Genomic DNA, 25,851 nt, shown 5'->3' with positions numbered 1-25,851 from the left:
ATAAATTTATAACTTAGATTATTCTTTTTTAATAAAAACACTTTTTTAATGTCTATCCTTCCATATTAGAACTTAAATAAGTCTCTTCTATAATATTACCCTTAAATATTACAACATAAGTCTCTGCAAGTTAAAAATATTATCCGCAAACTAACAGTTACTCATGCGAACGGTGTACAAAACTGCATATTCCAAAGGAAAATACTCTTTATTACGAAGTAATAAGAACTACAACCGATTGCTTAGAACTAAATCCCATGTAACTCTTATTGCGATTGTGATAGAGGTGAAAATGCATTGAATATAAGCTATGTTAGAATAAGCAAGGGGATGAAACGATGCGAGATAAGTATAGAAAAGGCACGTGCGGAATAGCATGCAATTTTTTGTTATAACTACCCCCTTATTATTATTGACTTATGCGTGTTTATCGTTTCTCAAGTGTTTTATTGGATTTTTGACGCATTCTTTTCTCAACAGTAACCATTAAGATCTTATTCTAAAACGTTCTAGGTTCTATTTATTTATTTAGTAGCTACCCTACATATTCATTTCTTTCGTGATAAAAAAAAAATTGTGGTTAAAAGGAGGAAAAGTGCTTTTTTCTACTCCCATTTCGTAATCTCAATACTCAATATAAAACCTCAAACCATATTACAAAACTAAATATTCATTCATACAGAGCGATTGGATAAGTAATTATCACACGGGTAAACCGTTCTACAATGATTATTTTAACTTTTTTTTATTGAGAAAGAATACAATAAGGAACTTAAGCTAACTTATCATAATACAAATCATGCCCACGTGGAATGGTGGTAAGAATACTGGCTGCATTTCCGCGCTGGACAGCCAGGCTGATCCTTTGCGCAAAAAATGAGCCAGCCCTTCTGTCACCAGTCGAGGCAACACGCCGCGGTGAAATTAATTTTATTTTTTTAATAAATTTTAATTACTTATGCATTATTTCCCAAGATGTTTTTACAACATGATATTAATCCTTATCCAAATAAATACGTTATTCATCACAAGTATTTAATATTTTATAAAACTTGCAAAAATATAAACTGAAGGGTGTGAAGTAGGGGTTGAAAGTTTACATCAATTTTTACACGGACGAAGTCGCGGGCGTCCACCAGTAGTTAAATAATATTTTTTTGGCATTTCAATGAAATTGTTAAATATGCATATGTTTGAATAGCCTGGGGCAAATTTCAATAATGTCCTGTTGAATTTGCGTTTGCATTTGAGTTTGAATCAAACCCAGGACTATATGTAAACGACTGTGCTAGAGAGGTCATTAATTGATTCTTATAGCTATAACTCGATGGTCTCGTTGTGAAGGGATTGCGTATATTACGCTAATCCCACCGCTCTGCCCACTTCACGACATGATGCCACTCGGTTCCCATCCCACTGGTAGGGTCAGCAAAAACTGCATCTACTTTTAATCTATTCTATAATGAGAAACCCGAATGTCTAAAGTTTGTTCCAATAGCCGAAATTTAAATGGGATCATAAATTTATAAAACTGAAGAGTTCGTTTGTTTGTTTTTTTTTTATTCATAATAGACTTGCGCTTGACTACAATCATGCCTTGTGGAAAGCAATGATGAGGTCTAGGTTGGAGCGCGCTTGCCTAGAAAATGCCTTGTTTGTTTGAACGCGCTAATCTCAAGAACTACTGGCCCGATTTGAAAAATTATTTCATTGTAAGTATATATTACGAGTTATAGTATCCCCGTATTCCTACGGAAACGAGAACAACTTTCTTATAGTGGAACAGTAATTTAATGCTAATAATTATAGACTACAAGCCCTTGAACAAAAATTACATGTGAAATGAACCAACATGAATGAAGCTTAGAAGGCTGTTACTACATCAGAAAATAACTCTGAGCACTATGCCGTCATTTCTGAGCGGTACAGGAGAGTACGCGAGTGAAAAGTAAGGCGACCCTTATCTTTCGACGCTGGAAATATATACTGCGTTTACGGATAAAGTATCTGTATATGTGTACAAAAGGAATTGCACAAATGTCGTACAGTAATAAATGACCTATTTTGCTTCTGCAATTGTCGACGAATTGAAGTTTATTCTGACTTCCGGCACAACCATTTTTAGTACAGCACTAGGATTTTCGACATTTAATTTTAATAATCTTTAAAACTATAAAAAAGCCGTACATTAATATTTCATGTACATTGTTTGTATGTTTGTTTGTTTGTAATGAATAGGCTCAAAAACTACTGGACCGATTTTAAAAATTCTTTCACCATTCGAAAGCTACATTATCCACAAGTAACATAGGCTAAATTTTATTTAGGTAAAAAATAGGGTTCCGTAGGATATTTGAGTTTTTTGGACTCAAGGTGTAAAAAATCAACTAGAAAAGTAACTTATTTTTGGGGTAGGGGTGGGGTAGGGAAGGGTTAGAGTAGGTAGGAATAGAGTAGGGGTAGGGTAGGGGTAGTTAAAAGTTTACATCGAGTTTCACGCGGACGAAGTCGCGGGCGTCCGCTAGTCTATTATAATTTTGACTACTTTATTGTTATTTATTTTTTTGTCAACCGTACACGAGGTGCCGGAGAGCAATACAGCATCAACAGATACTCGACGAGATAAAATACGCGATCACAATCAACTGCGCGCAACATATTGGGGTACACGAAATTAAACGGATTTGTTTAGGGGAGCTCCGGTATATGTGGAACATCATGTTCCTAAACTTAATTACATACAATAAAATTTGAATGGGCTTTGATTTTTACGAGATAAACCAAAACGTTTACAAATTTGATTACGTATACCTATTTATTATTATACCTATTTATACGTAGACCTATTACGTACGTCAGACCTTAGCGTATGTATGGAAACACAGAACAGAGATCGCTAAAAGCTAACGCTTGATTGACGGGTCTGTCATTCCCATACATTTTTTCTAGTTTTCGAAGCGTTAGCGTTTGTAGAAAGAGATTAGACGTGCCACTGGCTACAGGCAGACTGCGATCTCAAGTGATAGCGGGCTTATTTGGAAGAAGTACAAGTTTATTCTCTAACGGTTTATACCTAGCTATATCACACCGGCGTACTAAGTATTACAGAAATGCCTCGTTGGTTATACTATGTGGCTTAAAATCACGAAGTCCTGGCTTCGAATCCCGGGTCGGGATATGGAATAATGAGCTTTTCGTTTGAAATTCTCGGCAAAAACTCTCAGTTATGGGAAGTAAATGGTATAAACTGTAACACCTCGTGCTTCGGAGGACACGTAAAACCATCAGTATGGGTCATTAAAATTTATCATTTATCATTATCTCATAGTGCGTATTGGAGAAGTGTGGTGGTTCTTAGCTCCACAATCCACATTCCCTCTCCTCATGTCAGGAGGAAGCTGTAAAGAAAGTTAATGATTAAATTATTGAAGCAAGCTTTACATCTGTAAAAACTTATAATCATATTACCTTAATTTTAAGGTAAAACCTACTAAAGAGAAACCTACCAGAGAGAAACATATCCCCACATAAAAAAATGCTGTAGCAGTATTAAAAATATTATTTTTTATTCCACGCAACTCGACGATGTGCATTAGAATTAAAGTTCCGTAAAACGCGCGGCATATGTCGACACACTCGTAGAGCGGGGTGCACCCCAGTACCTACTTAAATGAGATTCCGTTTGAAAAACAAATAACGCCTCGATGTTGATGTAACACATATCATATGCATAGGTATTGATATTAAAATATATTTTTAAAAATATATTTTTAAAAACTTAAGCTTGTATGTAAATCGGGATCCGTGGAACACTTTTACAATTGACTACCTGACGCCGCGCTCGTTCCTGTAGTAATACGGGGATTTATTTATTTTTATTGATTTATATAAAGCACGCGAACAATACACATATTAAACGTTAAAAAATAAAATAACAGATATTAAAGAATTCTGATATTCATATAAACAATAGGCGCACATAACATTTATATAATTATATGTCAACACTTATAAAATAGTATACAATTTTAAAACAATAGCTTAAATAAGAAAACTTAACTTAATTAAATACAATTATTAAATTAATTTACTAGGTAAATTATAAAAAACTAAAAAAAAAATGTTAAAAAAAAACATGAAATCTTACTAATACTATAAATATAACTTATAGGGGAATTATATAACTTATAGCCTTCCACAATAAATGGGCTAACTAACACTAATTTTTTTTTTAATTGGATCAGTAGTTCTAGAGATTAGCGCGTTCAATCAAACAAACAAACAAACTCGTCAGCTTTATAATATAAGTATAGATTACAAGTTCATCTCGATGTGACGCTCAACTTATTTATGTACGAAAATTCTTGATTCTGGTAGCTAACTTATTCAAGATTTTTTTTTACCAGGTAATGAAATTTTCTGAGCGTCTGAACGAGATAATGCACCACGTAATTTGTAAGACATTGTGTCTGTTAAGTTGTATAACTATTTATTAAGCAACAATAAAAAAAACAGCTGGATAGTAAGATCTTTTAATAACCTCGTTTTTGATACAAGTTGGGAGGAGAGTAGTTTACCAAAAGTTGTTACTAACCAGATGTTATATTTATTGTTACTTAATTAATATATAAACAACTTAAGAGCCACAATGTCCTACAAATTGCGTGGTACATTATCTCGTTCAGACGCTCAGAATTTTTTATTGCCTGGTAACTCAAGAATTTTCGAAAATATAAAAGTTGAGCGTTTCATCGAGATGAAGCTAGGTACTCACGGAAAATTAACCTGATAGTTATCAATTGTAAAAATGTTCCACGGATCCCGGATTAAAATGCACTAATGAATTTGTAAAACAACAATTTTTTATGGGATATTTTTTTATCAAATCTGATCAAAATGTAAAAATAAACTGTCATAAGACACCTCGGAGAAAATTGAAAATAATAAAATCACGCTTGTTAACCGACTTCAAAAAGGAGGAGGTTCTCAATTCGGTCGGTATTTTTTTTTTTTTTTTTTTTTTTTATGTATGTACACCGATTACGCAAAGACGCCTGGACCGATTTCAAAAATTCTTTTTTTGTTTGAAACGGTATAGCCCCCATTTGGTCCCATTGCCATCATGTCAAGATCTGATGGTGGAATCCTGGAGAAATTGAGGGGAACTTTCGAAAATTATATGAGTGTCTAGTGTGTTCGTATACTTTTCCATTTAGTACTTTTAAGCACTATAATTTCATGAAGGTTTAAAGTCGATCTGATGATGGAGCCATAAAACAGACGAGGGAACTCCTCGGCGATTTACAGCAGTTGCCTTGTGTTTGGGCTTGATTAATTTGTATTAATGAGAACTTTCCACATAGATAGGTTGTGACTGTCATTTAGGAGTTTGGTGATGAAGACCAAGGACAATTAAGGGAACTCCTTAACAGTTTACAGTAACTACCTTGTGTTTGGCCTTGATTAATTCGTATTGCTGAGAACTTTCTAAATATATGAGTTGTGTCTGTTATTAGGGGTCTGATGATGAAGACCAAGGTCAATTAAGGGAACTCCTTAACGGTTTACGGTAGCTACCTTGTGCTTGGGCTTGATTAATTTGTATTGCTGAGAATTTTGTACCAAGATGGGTTGTGACTGTCATTAGGGGTCTGATGTATTCGTTTGAGATGAAATTTTACACTAAAAATGGAAAAATAATAAAAATTTTAATAAAAAAATACAACCGACTTCAAAACCTAAAAACGTACCCACTAAACTAAAAAGTGAAAAATAACATCATAATATGTTCTACCTGCTGATCAGTATGAAGGCGGTGCTTAGCTGGTGTTGTCTTAATTAAAGCCATTTCTGACAGGACCACATGAAACAACACTGTCTGCAAAATCTAAATCTGTAAGATATTCTCACATGGCTTGAATTAATACATCACCGGCTTAGCACCGCCTTCATACTGATCAGCAGGTAGAACATATTATGATGTTATTTTTCACTTTTTAGTTTAGTGGGTACGTTTTTAGGTTTTGAAGTCGGTTGTATTTTTTTATTAAAATTTTTATTATTTTAATGTATTGCATGTGCCTGTGTATTTAAAAAACAGTCGTCATGATTGGTTTTTTGTAAATGCACAGGCACATGGCTTTATACATATATATATCTATTTCATAATAAACTGCACATAACCTTAAAATCAAACTTCAACTTAGATTTATTTTTATACCCCTAGTTACAAAGGGTTAAAAGGTAATATTTGTTTAATAGTACAAAAAATCCAATAAAATGATATATAATATATTGTTGCAAATTAATTTTTTTAGTGGGTTAAACTTCTATACATTGTCTGGCATTGTTCTTTACCTCTAGTATTAGTATCTCAGACCAATTACAGAAGGACCTGTATCGCACTCATAGTCACAAACAAAATTGTCTGTCATTTTCTGAGGAAAACGAGCTTAGATTTGGTATGTATCTTATACTGAACTAAAAGTTTTTGTCCGTTTTTTACACCATTCAACTACACAAAAAGGTATTTTTACGGAGCTCTTTAACCGATGAATACGATTACAACTATAACATCGATTCTATAGAGACAGCTTTTATAATCGCATTAGATCGTTGATCATATACTTTGACAGAAAAGTAACATCTAGCGAGGCAGGTCCTATACAATAGTTGGTCTGAGATTAGTATAGATGTATGCTGCGCTATCGGTTATTGAAGCTAAACAAACGGTAATGTTGGCAACAATGGAATGTGCGCTAATCCTGATTGGCTAATGAATGGCTCTGTTCCAACGCATTAGTGGTATTACGAGCACTGCCAATATTGTGCGCTTTGATACCTACAGCATCGCCTATGCTGCAGCTTAGTGATTTTCACTTGCATTAGACGATGTTTTACTAAGGTTGCTTATGTTACCTACATTGGATTCTAGATGTAAGACATCTATATGTAATATATCTATATATGTATTGAGCTGATACTGCCTTCAGAGGGCGCAGGATTGAATCCGATCCGGGGCATGCACCTCCAATTTTTCAGTTAGGTTTGTGTATTTTATTTTTGAATATCACGTGTCGGTATAAGAAAAACATCGTGAGAAAACCTGCATTCCTGAGAATTTTCTTGATTCTCTACGTGTGTGAAGTCCACCAATCTGCATTGCCTCCGAATATGGGCTGTCAATGGTAGTGGTATATTACATATCTTTATTGTATGTAAATATTTTTATAAAAGAATAATTGCCATATTGTTAAATATGACTAATATTCCCATTCACTTTCAACTAGTCGGGAAAGATTGTATTAGGAGTGGGTACGACAATAGACCAACGGGGGGATCGAACCACCACCCCTCGGTGATGAGCCCGACCACTCTTACCGTTGAGCTACTGAGGTTCTATATGTTATATTAATATGACACACACAATTTTCTTAAAAGGCGCTAAAATTACCCATAATAATACACTATTTTAAGCCCAATTCTTGGCGAGAGAATGAATAGAAACCGAGTAACCAAACAGGTTCCTAATGCCATGTGTTATACTCAACTTTTCATTATGATTGCGAGAAAATAAACACAACTCAATACATCCAAAGTCCTTCACACAATGTCTAAAGCACCTCCTTTATTTTCAGTCGGTTGAAAAGGAATGAATGAAATATACTTTATGGACACCAAAAAGAATAATATCACGAGCAAGAAATTAACTTAAAAAAAAACTAATGTACAATTAGCGGCCGAGGAATAAGTGGTGTCCCTTATTTACCAACTTGAATTACTTATTATGTAGCTTTTCCTACACTTAATCTTGATTAAAACCTTCTTAGTAATACTTTCAAGGTTGGCTCAAAAGATTTCGTATAAAGCGCGCTATTGAAGTAGGCGTATCGTCAGAGTTTGTATTTATAAATGTTTCAGAAACCGCTCATAACTAAATCCGACGTAATACGACAAGTGAAGGCAAATTAAATTCCCAAAGAGGCTAATGTTGTTTCAAAGAAGGCCTAAACGCTGCTTATGAGTGGATCGTTTGATGTTCAGCCGTGCGTAAGGGCCCTAAGAATGCCTTGAGGTGCCGTCTTCAACTTGTAGCCGCTTGCTGAATGAATTAGACCAACTAACATAATATTGTATACCTACTGACGACTAGACCTGTCGGCCTATTCACTAACTTAGTCGTATGTTAGCCACCTACTATAATTAACATCAAACCAATAATAAATTTTATAAACCTGATAAGTTTGTTTGTTTGCTTCGCGTTAAACTCAGGAACTACTGGTCCGATTTGAAAAATTATTTCAGTGTTAGATAGCCCATTTATCGAGGAAGGCTAAATTATAGGATATTATCACGCTAAGACCAATAGGAGCGGAGCACTAATGAGGAATCTTTCAAAATCGGGAGATTTTTTCTTACTTCTGCAGGAAGAAAAGAAACCTAAAAATATAGTGTACGCATATAAGTAGGCTACTTTAAAATAACATTAGTTTAGTAACTGGAGAGACTAAAAGAGTAGTAAAATAAAATTACGAAGTTAGCGCACTACCTTTTAAAGCATATCTAAGTCATTTAAGTCATCATTACCAACCCATATTCGGCTTACAGCTAAGCACGAGTCTCCTCTTAGAATGAGAGGGGTTAGGCCAATAGTCCACCACGCTGGCCTAATGCGGATTGGCAGACTTCACACACGTAGAGAATTAAGAAAATTCTCAGATATGCAGGTTTCCTCACGATGTTTTTCCTTCACCATTTGAGGCACGTGATATTTAATTACTTAAAATGCACACAACTGTAAAGTTGTAGGTGCATGCCCCGGAACGGATTCGAACCCACACCCTCCGAAATCGGAGGCAAAGGTCATATCCACTGGGCTATCACGGCTTTTCAATGTACAGTTTAGATATTTTATTCACGGGCAAGTACTCATATTCACATTGAAAAAGATCAAGATACAAAAAGAATATTATGGATCGAATAAATAATGAAAAAAACCCTTACGAACATAGCGCACTATCTATTCAACTTTAACTTGTAAGCGCACTACCTTTTAAAGTCACGCACTATTTATTCGTTCAAAAAACACATATGCCTCTCATTCGCTAGACTAAAGTACATAAACATACATTTAAAAAAAATAAGCATATTTAATTATTTATACTACTTTTTAAAAATACCCTCAACGTGAAACCGTAGGGTCAATACAATTAAACACGGCCCATCTTTCAAAACCAGCCAAATGGCAAAAGTCGATTGTGTTTACTTCGCGAACCGACAGTCAATAATGATTTTATTTTAATAACAATAATCGCCACTGCTATTAATAATAGTAATAATACAATAATATAATAGTGTATTATTAAGTTTCGTTCGGGGATGAACGCTCGACTGGGTAAGAATGATTTAACGGCTTTTTATTTTAGCCCCGTCGCTGCTGTTAAAATATTCGTTACTTTTGTTCAGCGGGAAAAAAATCTTTACGGATTGACGCGTGCTTCTACTCGTACAAGTACTGGGGATTTGGGGAAGGATATGCCTCATAAAATATTACGTAAATTTTAAAGCTAACTTACACTAGGTGATTTTGTCAGTTGGAATTTGAGAGTTGTCTCCTAGACTCAATACTCGTAACATTGTTGAAACTGTCACTCGAATGAGAAATTCTCCATGTGTAGTTAGCATAAAGTGACATTATAAGTTTGCATATATACTCTTAGAGATTCTTTATCTACATCATCATCATCATTATATCAGCCGATGGGTAGACTTTCAAACAAATAACCGTAACAAAATTAAAAAATTATAATACTGTATGACTTTTTCAAAAGAGCAACTGTTGAGTTTCTTGCAGGTATCTTCTCAGCAGAACCTGTCTTCCGAACCGGTGGTAGAATCTTTACAAATAGTCAACTGACGTGTCAAAAGTGCTTGTAAACTGAGCCTACTTGAAATAAATGATTTTTGATTTTGAAAAACAAACATAACGATCTCGAGCTGTCAGCACTCAGTGGTTCCCTGCAACTCGCTTGATGTCCTCGGTCCACCTAGTAGGGCTCCACAAACACAACGCTTTCCGGTTCCGGGTCGCCAGTCCAGAACCTTGGGACCCCAACGTCCATTAGCTCTTCGAACTATGTGGCCTGCCCATTGCCACTTCAGCTTCGCGACTCGCTGAGCTATGTCAGTAACTTTGGTTTTTCTGTGGATCTCTTCATTTCTGATTCGATCACGCAGAGAAACTCCAAGCATAGCTCGCTCCATCGCCATTTGAGTAACTTTGAGCCTTCTAATAAGCCCAATAGGCCCATTCTTTACCTTATGTTACATAGAAGAAATAATCAACAACTTTAATATTAGGTAGGTATTAAGAGACGTGATTTTATTATGAGTGGAAGCCCTTTTATTATGAGTGGAAACTCATGCTCAACAGTGATATGAATATGGGTTGTTAATGATGTTGATATTAATGGAAATCATGTTATAACATATTTCTTGATATAAGTTTTTTTTTATACAATGACAGTTTTTTGGAACAATTTAAAGAATTCTTAGTAAGTAACTCTCCTCGTGTAACGAAGCCTTTAGACATTGTAAGGTTGTGATTATTAAGTATAATTTCTTCACCGTAAGTTAAAATTTCACGTACATTTCATTACAGACACATTTCTAAGGATTTCTCTTTTAATCTTACACTGTTTTTCAGGGGGGCCAAAAATACCCTATCCTCTCCTCTAAGACCGATTTTACACTGAGTGCGATTGGCTTGATCTCTGAAACCGTACCTAATGGAACTAATAAGGAATTATACATAGACAATATTTCTCGATATAGATACAGAAGTACAATAAATAAATTAAAATGTATCAAATCGTCACCACATTTGCGGCACGATCTGCAACAATTACATACAACTGACACCCCGTAATCACCGAATTAAATCTCGCGTAGAATCGCCACCGGAAAAAAAAACCTCATAAATATTCAACACTTCTCGATACTGCTGTTATTACATTTAATACCCACCCTTGAACAACAAAAACCCTGTGAGGACATCGTTTAGGCACAAAAGAGACACTGCACGCCGAATAAAATTATAATAAATATCAGTAGAGCGAGGCGGCTATAGTTTCTGTTGGTGGGTGAGTAGGGTTGTCAACCGTACTATAATATATAGTACAAGCGGACGCTCGCGACTTCATCTGCGTGAAATTTAGTTTTTCACAAATACCTCGGAAAACATGAATTTTTCCAGTATGAGAAGTAGCCTATGCCTATGTGTTAATCAGCCAAATCGGTTCAGTAGTTGCGGCGTTAATGTATAACAAATATCCACACACACATACATACAAACATTCATACAAACTTTCGCGTTTAAATTATTAGTTGGATAGTTATTGGTACTATGTATTTATAATATTAGTGCTATGTTTCGGGTCTCTGTACTTACTTTTGAAGAAATACGCAGAAATACTATATTTTCATCAATGAAATCTAACAAAAAAATCTTTCATTTTAAAACGCTATGAACATTAGTTTTCGACATAAATAGCGTCTAACGTATCCAAACTTGTCAATCTTACTGATTTTCAAACTTTAAACGAAGAAATTATAAAAAAGTTAGCTTTTGGTTTCAATAATTTAAAAAACTTCGACTTTTTTTTGTCAAAAAAATGCAAATAAATTAAAGTTCTTATAAATGTAATAATTAATGTATTTTTTTCGCTTATTACATAAAATACATAATATATTTTCTCAGAGTGTACTATATTTTTTTAAAGCTAAATCTGAAAATTATACTTTTCTAAAGAAATGTTGGCAACCCTATGGGTGAGAGAGACAGCACAGGTCATCCCTAGTTCAGTGTTACCACATTCGTAAATTCACTAGGTGACAATACAGTGACATGTCATTTGGATTTGGACGGCAGGCTCGAGGGGATGGCGGTAATAAGTAATAACTCATGTTAACTCGAAGGGCATCGTAATGACTGTGAACAACGATGTATATCGAAACCTATTATTGTCGTGATGTCTGTCAACGTTGCTCTTGACTTGGGGGAAGAGTCAACTGTGAAATTATTGTAAAATGCATTTAAATTTGCTTAATTTGAAGACGGGTATATTTTAAAGTTGGAACTTTTTTCAGTGCAGTTTCCTATGTGAAGTTGGAAGACAATAGAATATGTTTTACAATTCAATTGTCAATCAACTAATTAAGTAACGCATTTATTTAGAAGAAAAAAATCATAATGTTTTTGTCAAACACAAACTTACAGCAAATTCCTATTATAAAGGACTAGCGGACGCCCGCGACTACGTCCGCGTGAATTTACTTTTTCACAAATCCCTCGGAAACTGTGCATTTTTCTGGGATGAAATAGTAGTATGTGTTAATCCAGAGTACAATCTATTTCCATTCCAAATTTCAGTCAAATCGGTTCAGCAGCTGCGGCGTTAAAGAGTATCAAACATCCACACAAAATTTCGCGTTCACAATATTAGTAGGATTACACAAACACAAAAACCTTGAAAGTAAGTAGGTATGTAATAGCTACATAGATCATCATTATCATAATTTTCAACGGTTGGACGCTTTGAAATAGGCCAATATATCTATACTTCTATATCTATATCTATATCTATATCTATATCTATACTTCTATACTAATACTAATATATAAAGCTGAAGAGTTTGTTTGTTTGTTTATTTGTTTGTTTGTTTGATTGAACGCGCTATTCTCAGGAACTACTGGTCCGATTTGAAAAATTCTTTCAGTGTTAGATAGCCCATTTATCGAGAAAGGCTATAGGCTATATATTATCCCCGTACTCCTGCGGGAACGAGAACCATGCGGGTGAAACCGCGCAGCGTCAGATAGTCTATTATAAAACATACGCCTCTCGTAAGGATTTACAAATACCATGGTCTTTTTTTTCGAAATTAGACGTCTCTAAATAGACGATGTGTCCTACAGTACCAGTACAGTATTTGAAATTATCTAGTTATTTAGCATCAAAAAATACTTTAGATGATGATAAAAAACAAACTAAGTTTTTTGTGTACTTCTTAAGCTTGGCGCATTTAGGACACAAAGCTAAGAGCTTTGTTTTAGATTTTAATTTTTTACAATATTAAGTAAATAACCCTTATTTAACAAGTAGTTCCTAATTATGACTGAAGAGCCGTGATAGCCCAGTGGATATGACCTCGGCCTCCGATTCTGGAGGGTGCTGGTTCAAATCCGTTCCGGGGCATGCACCTCCAACTTTTCAGTTGCGTGCATTTTACATTTAAACGTTTCATATTTCAATTCGAGACGCCGCTCGCTAGACGTGAGAGTTGCCAGAATAATAAAATCCTGACAAAAGGTATTCAAGCAATTATAATACAGATAAATAAATTGCAGATTTGTTAAAATACAGAACTGTTACAGTCTATAGAAATAATAATAACAACACTTAAGAGCGCGCAGCGTGTCGGTACGATATGGATAAAATTCGAAGCGCGAACGAGACGCGCAATTATGACTTTCACGTGAGTGAAAAGCACGGAGCGATTGACGCGCGACGCAAATTTTATGACGTGAGCGCCAAAACCATTTTTACCTAATTGCAAGTAAATTAAACAACATAAAGAAAAACAAAATGGCCATGTTCAAGATATATACCTAATTTTCTAAACAAAACAAAAATTTAAGAAAATAAGTTTGCTTTTCCTGAGATTGAAAGCAAAATGTGAGCAAAACATGTATTTTTCAAAAAAAATAAACTATCGAGAAAAGTTTTACAAATTGTGTATTTTGTATAGTCATAACGAAGCTAACACTTTGAAATATCATTTACCCAAATATCAGGCTCCTAACTTTACCAGAATCTGAGATCCAGAACCATTTGTAACCACCAAATTACATATTGCACACTCTTAAACACTAAGACGTGAGAGTTGCCAGAATAATAAAATCCTGACTAAGGTAATCAAGCAATCATAATACAGATAAATAAATTGCAGATTTGTTAAAATGCAGAACTGTTACAGTCTATAGAAATAATAACAACATTTAAACGTTTCATATTTGAACTCAACTCGAGACGCCGATTTTCCGCTAGACGTGAGAGTTGCCAGAATAATAAAATCCTGACAAAAGGTAATCAAGCAATTATAATACAGATAAATAAATTGCAGATTTGTTAAAATACAGAACTGTTACAGTATATAGAAATAATAACAATATTTAAACGTTTCATATTTGAACTCAACTCGAGACGCCGATTTTCCGCTAGACGTGAGTGTTGCCAGAATAATAAAATCCCGACAAAAATAACACACGGCTGGGCTGGCGGAAAATTGATTATTGAGTCGTCATTTTGTTTTATATATTTTTTGAATCTACTTGATTATTTATTTGACGAAGAACACCTTCTAATAATCAATCAATGATAATACTTAGAACAATAAATTGCAGATTTGTTAAAATCCAGAACTGTTGCAGTATGTAGAAATAATAACAACATTCAAACGTTTCATATTTCAACTCGAGACGCCGATTTTCCGCTAGACGTGAGTGTTGCCAGAATAATAAAATCCCGACAAAAATAACACACGGCTGGGCTGGCGGAAAATTGATTGTTGATTTGTTTTATATTATTTTATGACACGGATAAGGGTTGTCCGGATAATAGGATGCGTGACGGAGTAATTGTTACGGTTGTGTGACAGTGCTTACTTGAGCCCGTTTTGATTAAAATTGAGTACAGTCATAATTCGTTCGTTTTCATCCCATACTCGGCTCACTGTTGAGCTCGGCCTTTCAGAAAGAGAGAGGTTAGGCCAATAGTCCACCACGCTGGCCCAATGCGTATTGAAAGATTTCACACACGCAGAGAATTATGAAAATTTTCTGGTATGCAACTTTCTTCACGATGTTTTCCCTCACCGTTTGAGACACGTGATATTTAATTTCTTAAAATGCACACAATTTAATACCTGTTCAAAATTACTGAACTGCTGATACATACTTAGAACCTTCATAAGTTGATTTAAGTTGTTTCTTATAATTAGTTAGCTCTCTATTATTCGCATAACATTACCTTATTTTTACAAAGCTGTTACTAAGTCAAACATTTCTAAGCCCGCAATGACAAAACGTAGAGGTTTTAAACTCCTAAAAGCTGTTAAAATTAGGTTGATAAAAACATGTAGCTATAGGTATGGTTGACAACAAACTGGTTATCTAAATGACAATGAGTTTCGTCATAATGAAATTATCATCCTCCTAACCGAAGTGAGTTAATTAAATCGACATCAACAATACAACCCACCACCCGCCCATGTGAAAGCACCTAATAAACGGTTGCATGTCATTGAAACGAGCCGGATCGCACAATAAAGAACCCAAACACCTTAGACGGCACTCAATACGGGGCCCCTAACACCCCGCCGTGTCATAATGCACTGACGTATTGACAAACTGCCTATAAGTTGACTATAAAATCTCAATCAAACAATGGTATTTATGGGCTTTATTGACCCATTTCTTTGATTCTTCGCTTGATTCTTTGATTGAGCACAATACTTCGACAATTAAATTTAAATTTCGAATCGTGGGAAACGCGCGAATTAAGTCGCCGCTGTCTTAAGATTGGGCGGGATATTTTTTTTTTCGGTAGGCGTCCGGGGCGTTACGCGGTCGCTTTATTTTGTATTATTCCCAATTATGTGAAGAGGTTTTACGCTTTGTAGTTTTATTGTGTCTATGGGAAATTTATTTAAATAAATTATAAATCAACTTGTGCTAGAACTTATTAAATGCTCGTAATATATTCAAACAGACGGTGTAATTTGAGTCATAGCCGTCTGGTCTAATTAGTTATTTAGCCGTTTATTTTAATAAAATTAGTAATTTATTCAAGTAGATAACGTCCGAGTACGGCTTACACTTTATGGTATCGGTGTAGAAAAGCATTGCATCAAAATAAAAACGTTAAGAAAAAATAAGTATCAGGACGCTATCCAATTTAAAGCAAAAAAGTTCCTACCTATATGAAAAATTAAAAGAACAAAATTTGTTTGAGTAAAATAATTATTATATGTACCTAGTTGATTTTCTTCTATAGAAAAGTTTGTTTAAGAGATGAAAAATTCTGAATTACATGAGTAACTTTTTACATAACATATCAAATTATACAGAAAAACGAATATTGTCTACTCTATACATAAACAAAGCAGCACTACACAAAAAGCCGTGCACTCCAATTTCGCGATTGAATTCGAAATTCAAATCATAAAAAAAACAAACGCGTAATCGATGAAATGCAAAGAGCATGGAAAGGTGCGCAGTTGTTCGCTTACGTTGCAAAGGTTGAAAACATCTGAAGAGAGTAAAAGTCACCCAAAATATTGACTCGCAAAGTGCCGACTTGGCGCACAATACGCCCAGCAGGTTGCCTATTGTTGACGACCCCTGTTCACGACAATGTAGAGTAATGCACTGCTTTTTTTTATTTCGCGAGAATTCTTTTTTCGAATTTTATACGTGAATATTTATTATTCCTAGAGCAATAGTAGTAAATTATTCCGGAAGTTGCCGTTTATGTATTTATACCTAAATCCTAAGTATAGATATTAGGTACCTTCGGACCGAGTTTGTTGTGGAATGTGGACTTCACATCTGACTAGAGGACTGAGTCAATAAGGATACTTAGTACTTACTACAATAAACGAATTTACTTATTATCATTACTTTACAGTACTTAGTTTAAACTAAAAAAGAAAAATTATCTTAAAATTCAATTTAAATTAAGGATCTATAGATAAAATACCTCTATGAATTTTCTCAAGCAAATTCGTAGAACAACAAAATGCTTATATGCCTACTGTAGTTTCTGCGTTTATTTTACTCTATGATTTGTTCTAAATTCAAAAGATTTTATTTTTTCTTCTCGTTAAATGTTAGTAAAGTTTAACATCCATGTCCCTAGATAAACCGATAGAAAATTGGACTTAAAACTTGGACTTAACTATAAAAATTACAAAATTAAATTATTATTGAATATTTAGCGTGTGTCGAAAATTAAAAATATCGAAATAATCCAATCGATCGATAGGCACCCTCTATTTGCGCGTTCCGTTTTACAAAACGCTCTTTACAAGATGGGTCTCGCAAAAATAAAAAAAAAGTCGCTCTCTAAGCTTATTGAAAAGTATTCCCGCCCCAGCGTTCACGGCGTCTGAGCAAATATAAGATAATTTTCTCGCTCCACCTCACCCGGTATTTAGGGGGCACCTTTCATACTTTTTACTGTGCCGTTTGAAGGTAGGTGCACGTTTAATGTAATTTATTTTATATTTGGAACACGTCTTGGTGACGCTGCTTAGTATTTATTGGGGCAAACGCTTTTGTTTTGTTTTCAAAAGCCAAAAATCTATACTAATATTATTTGGCATTTGTATGTTTGTCTGTTTGATAGCACTAATTCTTATCAATAGGATTGTCAATATTTCAATATTTTATACTTTATGCGCTGTAGGGTAGTAGGTAGGTAGCAGGTGACAGTCCGTTTCACTCTTGAAAGTTTGTCTCGATTCACGATACCTAATAGTACGTATTATGAATGTCATAAGGAAACTGTCACCCGCACCTCACTCTTGAAAGTTTATGGCGATTCACGATCATAATATCTAAGTGTTATGAACGTCATGAGACAACTCTCACCCGCACCTTGCTACAGCGCACGAGTTTTAGTCAGATTTATAACATATATTTTAGAAAACTAATATAATTTTGACAGTCAAATAAAGAAATTCCTGAAATCTATTAGGGACGTTGACTGTAAGTTAGATATTAGAATATTTTTCAATGCAATGTAATGTGTGTTGAGAAATTTCAAAATGCAACTCCTTATGTAAAATAGGGCATGATTACCTAAATATAAACGATAGAACTCTATATTACATGTTAAAATAGAAACACATTATCTATTTAACTATCGTCTTAGTCTATAGTCTATGTGTAGACCTCGTAGTATAGATAAAAAGATAAAAAGAACGAACAACGACGCTATCTTGGCAAGTCTGGGCTCTAAATAAATTATTTAGAACAGGAGACTGGTTATTTCAGAAGTTGAACAGAGTATAATTCCCACAAATATAATAAACAGCTTAATTTAATCCTTTCTTAAATCATTAAAACTGGAACTAGGCCGTAATACCACAATATTAACTACGGGTAACCGATTTTAATTGACTAATCGAGCCTAACGCACCGAGCTTACGTTTAAAAACCGTAAAACCCTTAAAACCTCATTTGACATAAAACCTCATTTAAGTTCAATCGTTCAGAAACCGTCTATTGTTGTAGTGAAAAAAAAATTAAACACACCAAGAAAGTCCACTCATGTGAATTCGTACATACAAATAAATGTATAAACAGATTTTAAATAAAAGGGTTATTTACCAATTCGTGAATTGGACGTACAATTGTGGAAAGCAAGTCAATGAGCGTGTAAATCTAATTACGTTCAGTTTACAGGTCTGTGTGGACATTTTATTTTTATTTGTTTTTTATAACGGCCACACTGTACAGAGGTTTTTCCGCATGGTCACACCGCACGGGTCGCGGATGTAGAATGTGTGTGCATATGCATAATGAATTTTTGTATTCCATTTTCAAAAGCTCGTTTGTATAGAATATTTTTTATTCCATTTATTTTTCATAATTCATATTATTATGTAATGAACTACCACTACTAATAGCTACTATGAGTACATAATAAATACACGTATGAGATATGATTTCTTTTTTTAATAAGAATTATGTTATTGCTTATAATTTTTTTCGTATTTGATTATGGATATAATTATTTTACAATTTTTTGTATACTTACATACTCTAAACATAAACTAAAGTTCGAACTGCCAGGGAAAAATATTTAGTTATTATTATGATCGGGAAGTATAAAAGAAACCTGGGATTTCGAAAATGATTGCTATTGGTATACCGCGTGCTTCGGAGAGATAGAGAGAGAGAGCCTTTGGTTTTACGTCTAATCTCTTTCCAGTCATGCGTGCCCATCATTATGGGTATATGCATAAATGCATTGCATACCCTGAGAACTAACAGCGTATGCTTAGTGCCTACCTTAATTAAAAACCTTGTGCACATATAATGCGCACACAATTATGTGTAACAGTGCAAACTTATGTATCTAACTAGTTTTATGTTATTACCCGAGCTTGACCTTGACTGAAATCATTTAAGCAACAAAAAAATAAAAATAAGTAAATAATGCTAAAATGCTTGCTCAGACATCGTGTAGGAAATAATAGTTCAGAAATTAACTATGAATTATAGACGATAGTAAAGAAATTCAAGATAATCAGCAGATACCTTATTTAATAGAAACTATTATAAAAATTAAGTACGTCATACCTTACGTTTGAGTGGTATATGACGTCATCACGGGGTGGCGAGCGAGGTTAACCATGTACATTTCTGTTGTTAAATAGATCTTTACGTTGATATAAATATAACATTTGTAACCTTTAAACTTTGTCCACACGAAGGTCAGGAAAATACAAATTTTCCGTTATGCAGTTCTTCATTACTTTTTACTACCAATGACCAAATTATTTTATAAAAACCCATTTTATACATCCATTTCATAGAGTAACCAGAGTGAGTCTTTACAAGCAACACACTTAAGCGCGTGAAACCCATTAAAAAAAAAACGTCACTAGTCTCCTTGACAACTGCATATACAAACTTTTTTAAATATTTAACACTAACAACAATTACGTACATTAATATAATAATCAATAATTACCAATAAAAAATACTCCATCTTATTTCTTTAGTTTTTGTAAACAGTTTTTAAAATATTTACTGATGCGTTCGTACTCGTATCGTACGGATTCGAGAATGTATTACTTTTTGAATTTTGTATTTGTGACGGGTTTCGTACGCCCCATCTGTATATAATTGATTAATCCGTGATCCATTTGTATTCAGTTATTTGGACGAACTAGCGCACTTTATATTAATATTATGGTTTGTCCTGGTTCTATTACCAGCCTTGGGTTATTTTGGGCTTTATATTTTAAAAAGTACAAGTAATTTTCAGCCTTTTCTATTAAACCCGTGTATAACCGATGATGCGTTGATGTCTTTTTAACGAACTTCTAGGACTCATATTGAGGCCAATAATGAATGACATTTGCTATCGACAGGTCACGTGATCAAGATCTCAGGGTCATTCCCATACATTTTTCTAGTTTTCGAATCGTTTGCGATCGTAGAAAGACGTACGATCGCTGATAAATATTTTAAGAATGAGGCTGAGTTCTAGTGAATTTAAAAGGACGTAGCTACTAATCGAGCCCATTTAACCGATTTGTCTAGGAAGGGTTATGTTTTTCGGGCGTATGTATGAATGTGGGAATTCTTTGCCACGCTCTGTAACCTAAACTATTATGTAGAGACAGTCTATGAATTTCCACGGGAACCGAAATCACACGTGAATCATCACCAATGAAAAGTTATATTATCGACGAGATATAATACTTTAAAGCTAAAAAGTTGTCAAGGAAATAAATAGTTTAAAAAATCATAAATCCTACTATCGGAGCAGTATTACATCAACTTGGGAACTTACGTGATAAATATTATTCCTACAACAAGACTACAGTTTATTTTGTTTTTAATTATTTTTATTTTATTTACACAGAAATGTAAAACCTAATTGGGGATGTCACAAGCATTTTTAGTTGTGCAAAAAATGCTAGGAACTAGCTATGCTAGGAGTATCCCTGCGTGATCGAATCAGAAATGAGGAGATCCGCAAAAAAAAAACCACTGACATAGCTCAACGTGTCGCGAAGCTGAAGTGGCAATGGGCGGTGCACATAGTTCGAAGACCCCATGGGCGTTGGGGTCCCAAAGCGCACAAAGCGCAGTGTAGGTCGACCAGGTGGACTGACGACATCAAGCGAGTCGCAGGGATTCGCTGGATGTAGGCGGCTCAGTATCGTGATGTTTGGAAGTCCCTGCAAAAGGCCTATGTCCTGCAGTGGACGTCCATCGGCTTATATGATGATGATATGGCGAGGCTTTTTATTTTCCTCCCGCACTTAATAGCGATGGAATATTTTACTAAATATTTTTCAATAACAAAAACAAATTGATTGTCCCATTCTTTTTCATAATGAAGCGAAAGAAAATAATTATAACACAAACATTTTAATTAGTCCGATTCATTGGCCTTCAAGTCTCTCTTCAGGTAGCTTGTTAAAAATTTCCATTCCATTTTCTTGAACGTGGAAAATAGCAACCCTTCCGAGGACGTCGTTTAATCACTTTTCTAACTGAATAATCGAAGTTAGTTCGATCACACTTTTAATTAGATGGCTTGTTATAATTTTCTCTTTGAAGAATTTTTGTTATTTGCTTCTTGATTTCCTGATTTATTTGCAATATTTGTGATGTTTGCTTTAAATCAAACTTTAGCTTTATTTATTGATCGCGATTAGTGAATGAAAATTTCAAAAAGCTTCTATTTTTTACAATTGAGTAAATTTTTTCGAAGTTTTATCGTACCTATGTGATATTTTTGTCATGTACGGGTGAGTTACTGTTTCAGTTCCCTTTCTTGCCACAAAGGATGACAAAGTATATATTTATTGCGTATAATGAACCCATCTACAAGGAACTGCAACAATATTTTTAATATGTGAAAATATCTCTTATTTTTTTTATTTGTCGCATTACAATCTCACCAGTCTGTTAATAACCATCAACCAAAATAAATACCAGTAGCGAAGACTGAATTTTTCTCGTAGGTAACCCATTCGTATGATTTATTAATCTGAACGTTTTTTTGCTGAGTACGATAAATTATTTATGTCAGTAAGGCTCGTGGATTTTTAAAAGGTAACCTGATAGGAATCGGGTTGTTAGGATTCATCACTCCTGATAAATACAGTTGTTTGACAAACAAATACTTGCATACAACTTAACTGCTTTCTAAAGTGAGTAGGTTACTCTATACCTACATGGAGTAGATTTTTCAAAAGTTCTAGATTGTGGGGATGCACTAAAGTATGAGTTGTTTACTACCCCTTTTTAAGACCTCTTAGTCGAAGTTCTATAGGCATTGCTTAAACTAAAAGGTCCTAGTGCCACTCTGTAACGATGATTCTATAACATCTTCATTCTGGAGTTCACACTGTCAGTTTCAAATCAATCTCTTTCTCCCTCAGTCTGTCTAATGGTAGGCGTCTACAAATCCACATCGTACGTATCGGACGCATTGTATGAAACGGATCGTAATATGCTTAGTTTAAAAAGTCATGCAAGTGCGTCCACTGATCCGCAACATACGGATCGCATCGACCGGATTTTATATACCCGTAAAAGTACTTGTACTTGCAATAAACATGATGCAGAAGCAGTATTATCAACGATAACAACTTACTTGCATAATTAAAGTTAAGATCATGCAAGAGTTAACAATAATTAATAAAAAGATATCTTTATCTTCGTTATCTGTGGTACAAGACTGTCAACTATCAAAGTCAATCATAGACTAAAAAACGTTTTTGTTTTAAAAAAAAAGCTACGTTCGTTTTTCGAACGTGCCGCGCTTTCGCGGTCCATCGGGCATCGTAACAGCTGCCAGTCAGCGCGCGGGCCGGACCACCGCGCGGTCGTGTATCGAGTTACCATCACAGACTATACTCGTATCTATCGTCTTACCTTGCCTTCCTGTCCTACGTCTAAGTTACGCATTACGTCCGTTATGGCGTCTACAGACGTTCTGACTTTCAACTGACTTCAATACAGACTTGTATTTAGGTAAATGCAGGATCTGGAGAAGTTTATTAGAGGTTTATAAGCCAACGATATTTTTCTATGGATGCTTTACTTAATTACTTAATTATATACTTATACTTAATTTGATATCATAAACGGGATACGAGTAGTAACTAACACAACAGAATCAAACTGCAAATCTAAATAAAATAACGTAAAAAAATAAATAATGCAAAAATCATTACCATTCGCATGAAGTTTATCTACCTACTATTTTTTATCATATGATTTTCATGAATGAGAAGATACATTGTATTAGGAAAATAATACGAAAGTGTAATTAATGAACAACAATAATTTATTCTATTCTACGATTATTAATTAACAGCCATTAAAATGACAAGTGTGTCACTGAAATGTAATGTTAGTAGTATAATGTCATTTTAGTGTTCTAGTTTGTTGTTCTATTCTACGATTATTAATTCCAGTCAGTAAAATGACAAGCACTTGTAAAAACATGTCAAATCCACGCTGTAGCTCATTCATACGAGGAAAATACTCTAAACACATTTTACACCAAAGTAAGAGTTTATTTTGAATCGTTATTAACAAGTAAATCTTAGTCTTAACAAAAATTATAGCTACGTGTGTTCCAAGCGCTGCTAGTCTATTAAGAAAAATGAAGTATCTTCAAAAAGCGAAGCCTCAATAGCTTAACGATAAGAGCGGTCGGGTTCATCACCGCAGGGTGGTGGTTCGATCCCTGCCCCGTTGGTCTATTGTCGTAACCACTCCTAATACAGTCTTTCGCGACAAGTGCGAGGGAAAGGGAATATTGGTCATATTTAAAAAGATATGCCAAATATTCATTATAAGAATAAAAAAAAAAGATAACTCGATTATAACCCTTATTAAGTCTCCCCCAACATCGCCGTCCAACATGTCGGCACATCTGTAGACGGCTTAAGTCGCGCTACGTCCGTTTGGCGCGCTGTCATACGTCGGTGACAGTTGGTAGGCCCGCAGACATTTTTGGTTTTCCTTTATCGCACAGACAACACTGGGTGGGCTATCGGTTAACACTCAATAATTTTGAAACGTATTATATTTCGTGCAATACCTACTTCTTAATTGTAAAAATATCACATTATTAACTATTTTAGATTGGCAAATAGAATTCAATTCCGACTTTATAAGCCATTTTATTTAGAAATATAAAACATGATGGAAGCCGGTGTTACTTTACGGAATTAAAAACAATTTTTTTTAAGAATATTTGCCATATATTTTAAATATGACAAATTCCCCTCCAACTAGTCGATAAAGACTGTATTAGGAGTGGGTACAATAATAGACCAACGGTGTGACCCTCGGTGTCATCACCGCTCTTACCATTGGCAAAATAAAGATTGAAATATGCGTTTATTTCAAAATTATGCCCCACACCACAATATCTCCAGTACACCAGGACATCCATGACAATACCCTGCGATGTGGCATAACCAAGAAACCAGCTCAGAAAGTTGCTACATTTGAATTAGGAGTTAGGACATCTAACGCTGATTTTCAGCTGGAACCAAAGATCGGGAAACGGCACGAACCCAACACAACCTTATTATTTACTTTTAAAAAAAACGACTGAGTATATTATACTTCGCGTTACGGTCTATAGCCGTTGAGCATCAATGAAAAATGTAGCAAAAACTGGAAAATTATTCCTTTCGGGAGATTCCGTTGCGTGCGTTGCTTATACAATTACACATCCTCTTTTGAGCGCCTCATTTTTCATGCGCTAGTAACACATCAAGTATTTAATATCATTGACTTTAGGTATATGATAACCTAACTCATGCGGAGTGCCATAGACTTTAAAGGGCGGGGGTACACAAAAGCGAGAAACTTTGTAGGAATGTCTGTTCCTAAAATTAGAAGGGTATCTCAAGCGAATATGTGTTATATCGTAAAATATTAACCAATAATGTACCTGTATATTTAATGGGGATGATGACTAGGTTTGAATATATTGATTTTTATGATACATTCGGGTAAATAAGGTCAATGTTAACTAATTTATACATAAAAAAGCAAAGATTGTCTGGATATTTGCAAAATAAATAAGATTATAAAATTTCAAAATGTACTAATTTTTTTTATGGTAATTAGATGAAAATTCATACACTTTTGGCTTGTTTACATTAAATGTGACATTTTTCAATACATGAACTATAAACATAAACGCACAAATAACAAAGAAATAAAATATAGTATAGTAGAAAGAAAATATAGTAGTTTTGTTTGAACGCCCATACAAATCTAACGATCAGCGAGCCAACGACGTCACTAAATTGTGCCATTTGTATGGGGCGTTTTTCAGGGATCCGCGGCAGCGTCGCAAATCTGACTCTTTAAATCCCTGTAGCTCCGAAAGAAATGATCGCAGATACCCTGTTCCTTTTACAAAATTGCTTTACTATTAGCATACTCTTAATTTATATACAATTTAAAAAACAGTCATCATCCCTATTTCAAACTGTTTACTCTGTGACTTCATCGTGTAAGCAAACTGTTTTGTCTACATCTTAGCCTAATTATAAATATTTCACGGTCCTCTGAACGTATCTCGTCGCCGCGCCGCGCACTTTTTGTCACAAACATCGCTCGATCATCCATATCATCTTGTAAAGAAATGAATAACATCTTCTACTTAATATCAATTAAGAAACTTACTATCAATTATAGTGTTTTTCATATAGCATGGGTACGGTGACAGTCCGTTTCACTCTTGAAAGTTTGCCGATTCACGTTAATAGTACGTAATAAACACGTTATAAGTCAAAAATCAAAATTCATTTATTTCAATTAGGCTTAGTTTACAAACACTTTTGAAAGGTCAAGATTATGTCATAATTTAATTTAATTTAATGGTGGTAATAATAGTCGAAAACTTAAAACTAAAGTTACGAGGGTTCCAAACGCGCCTTGGTCCACAACAAACTCAGTCAAGGTTTTTTTTTGTTTACCACCATTTTACAAACTTATTTACA

General features: G+C 34.5%; 1 protein-coding gene across 1 annotated transcript in view; it reads left to right on the top strand.

Moving 5' to 3' along the window:
* LOC112050962 (paired box protein Pax-6-like) overlaps positions 1 to 25,851 on the top strand; it is an 85,991-nt gene that overhangs the window by 29,696 nt on the left and 30,444 nt on the right. The window lies entirely within an intron of this gene.

The sequence above is a fragment of the Bicyclus anynana genome, chromosome 23, assembly GCF_947172395.1.
Source record: "Bicyclus anynana chromosome 23, ilBicAnyn1.1, whole genome shotgun sequence".
Lineage (NCBI taxonomy): Eukaryota > Metazoa > Arthropoda > Insecta > Lepidoptera > Nymphalidae > Bicyclus > Bicyclus anynana.
This window is presented reverse-complemented; position numbering and strand designations above follow the sequence as displayed.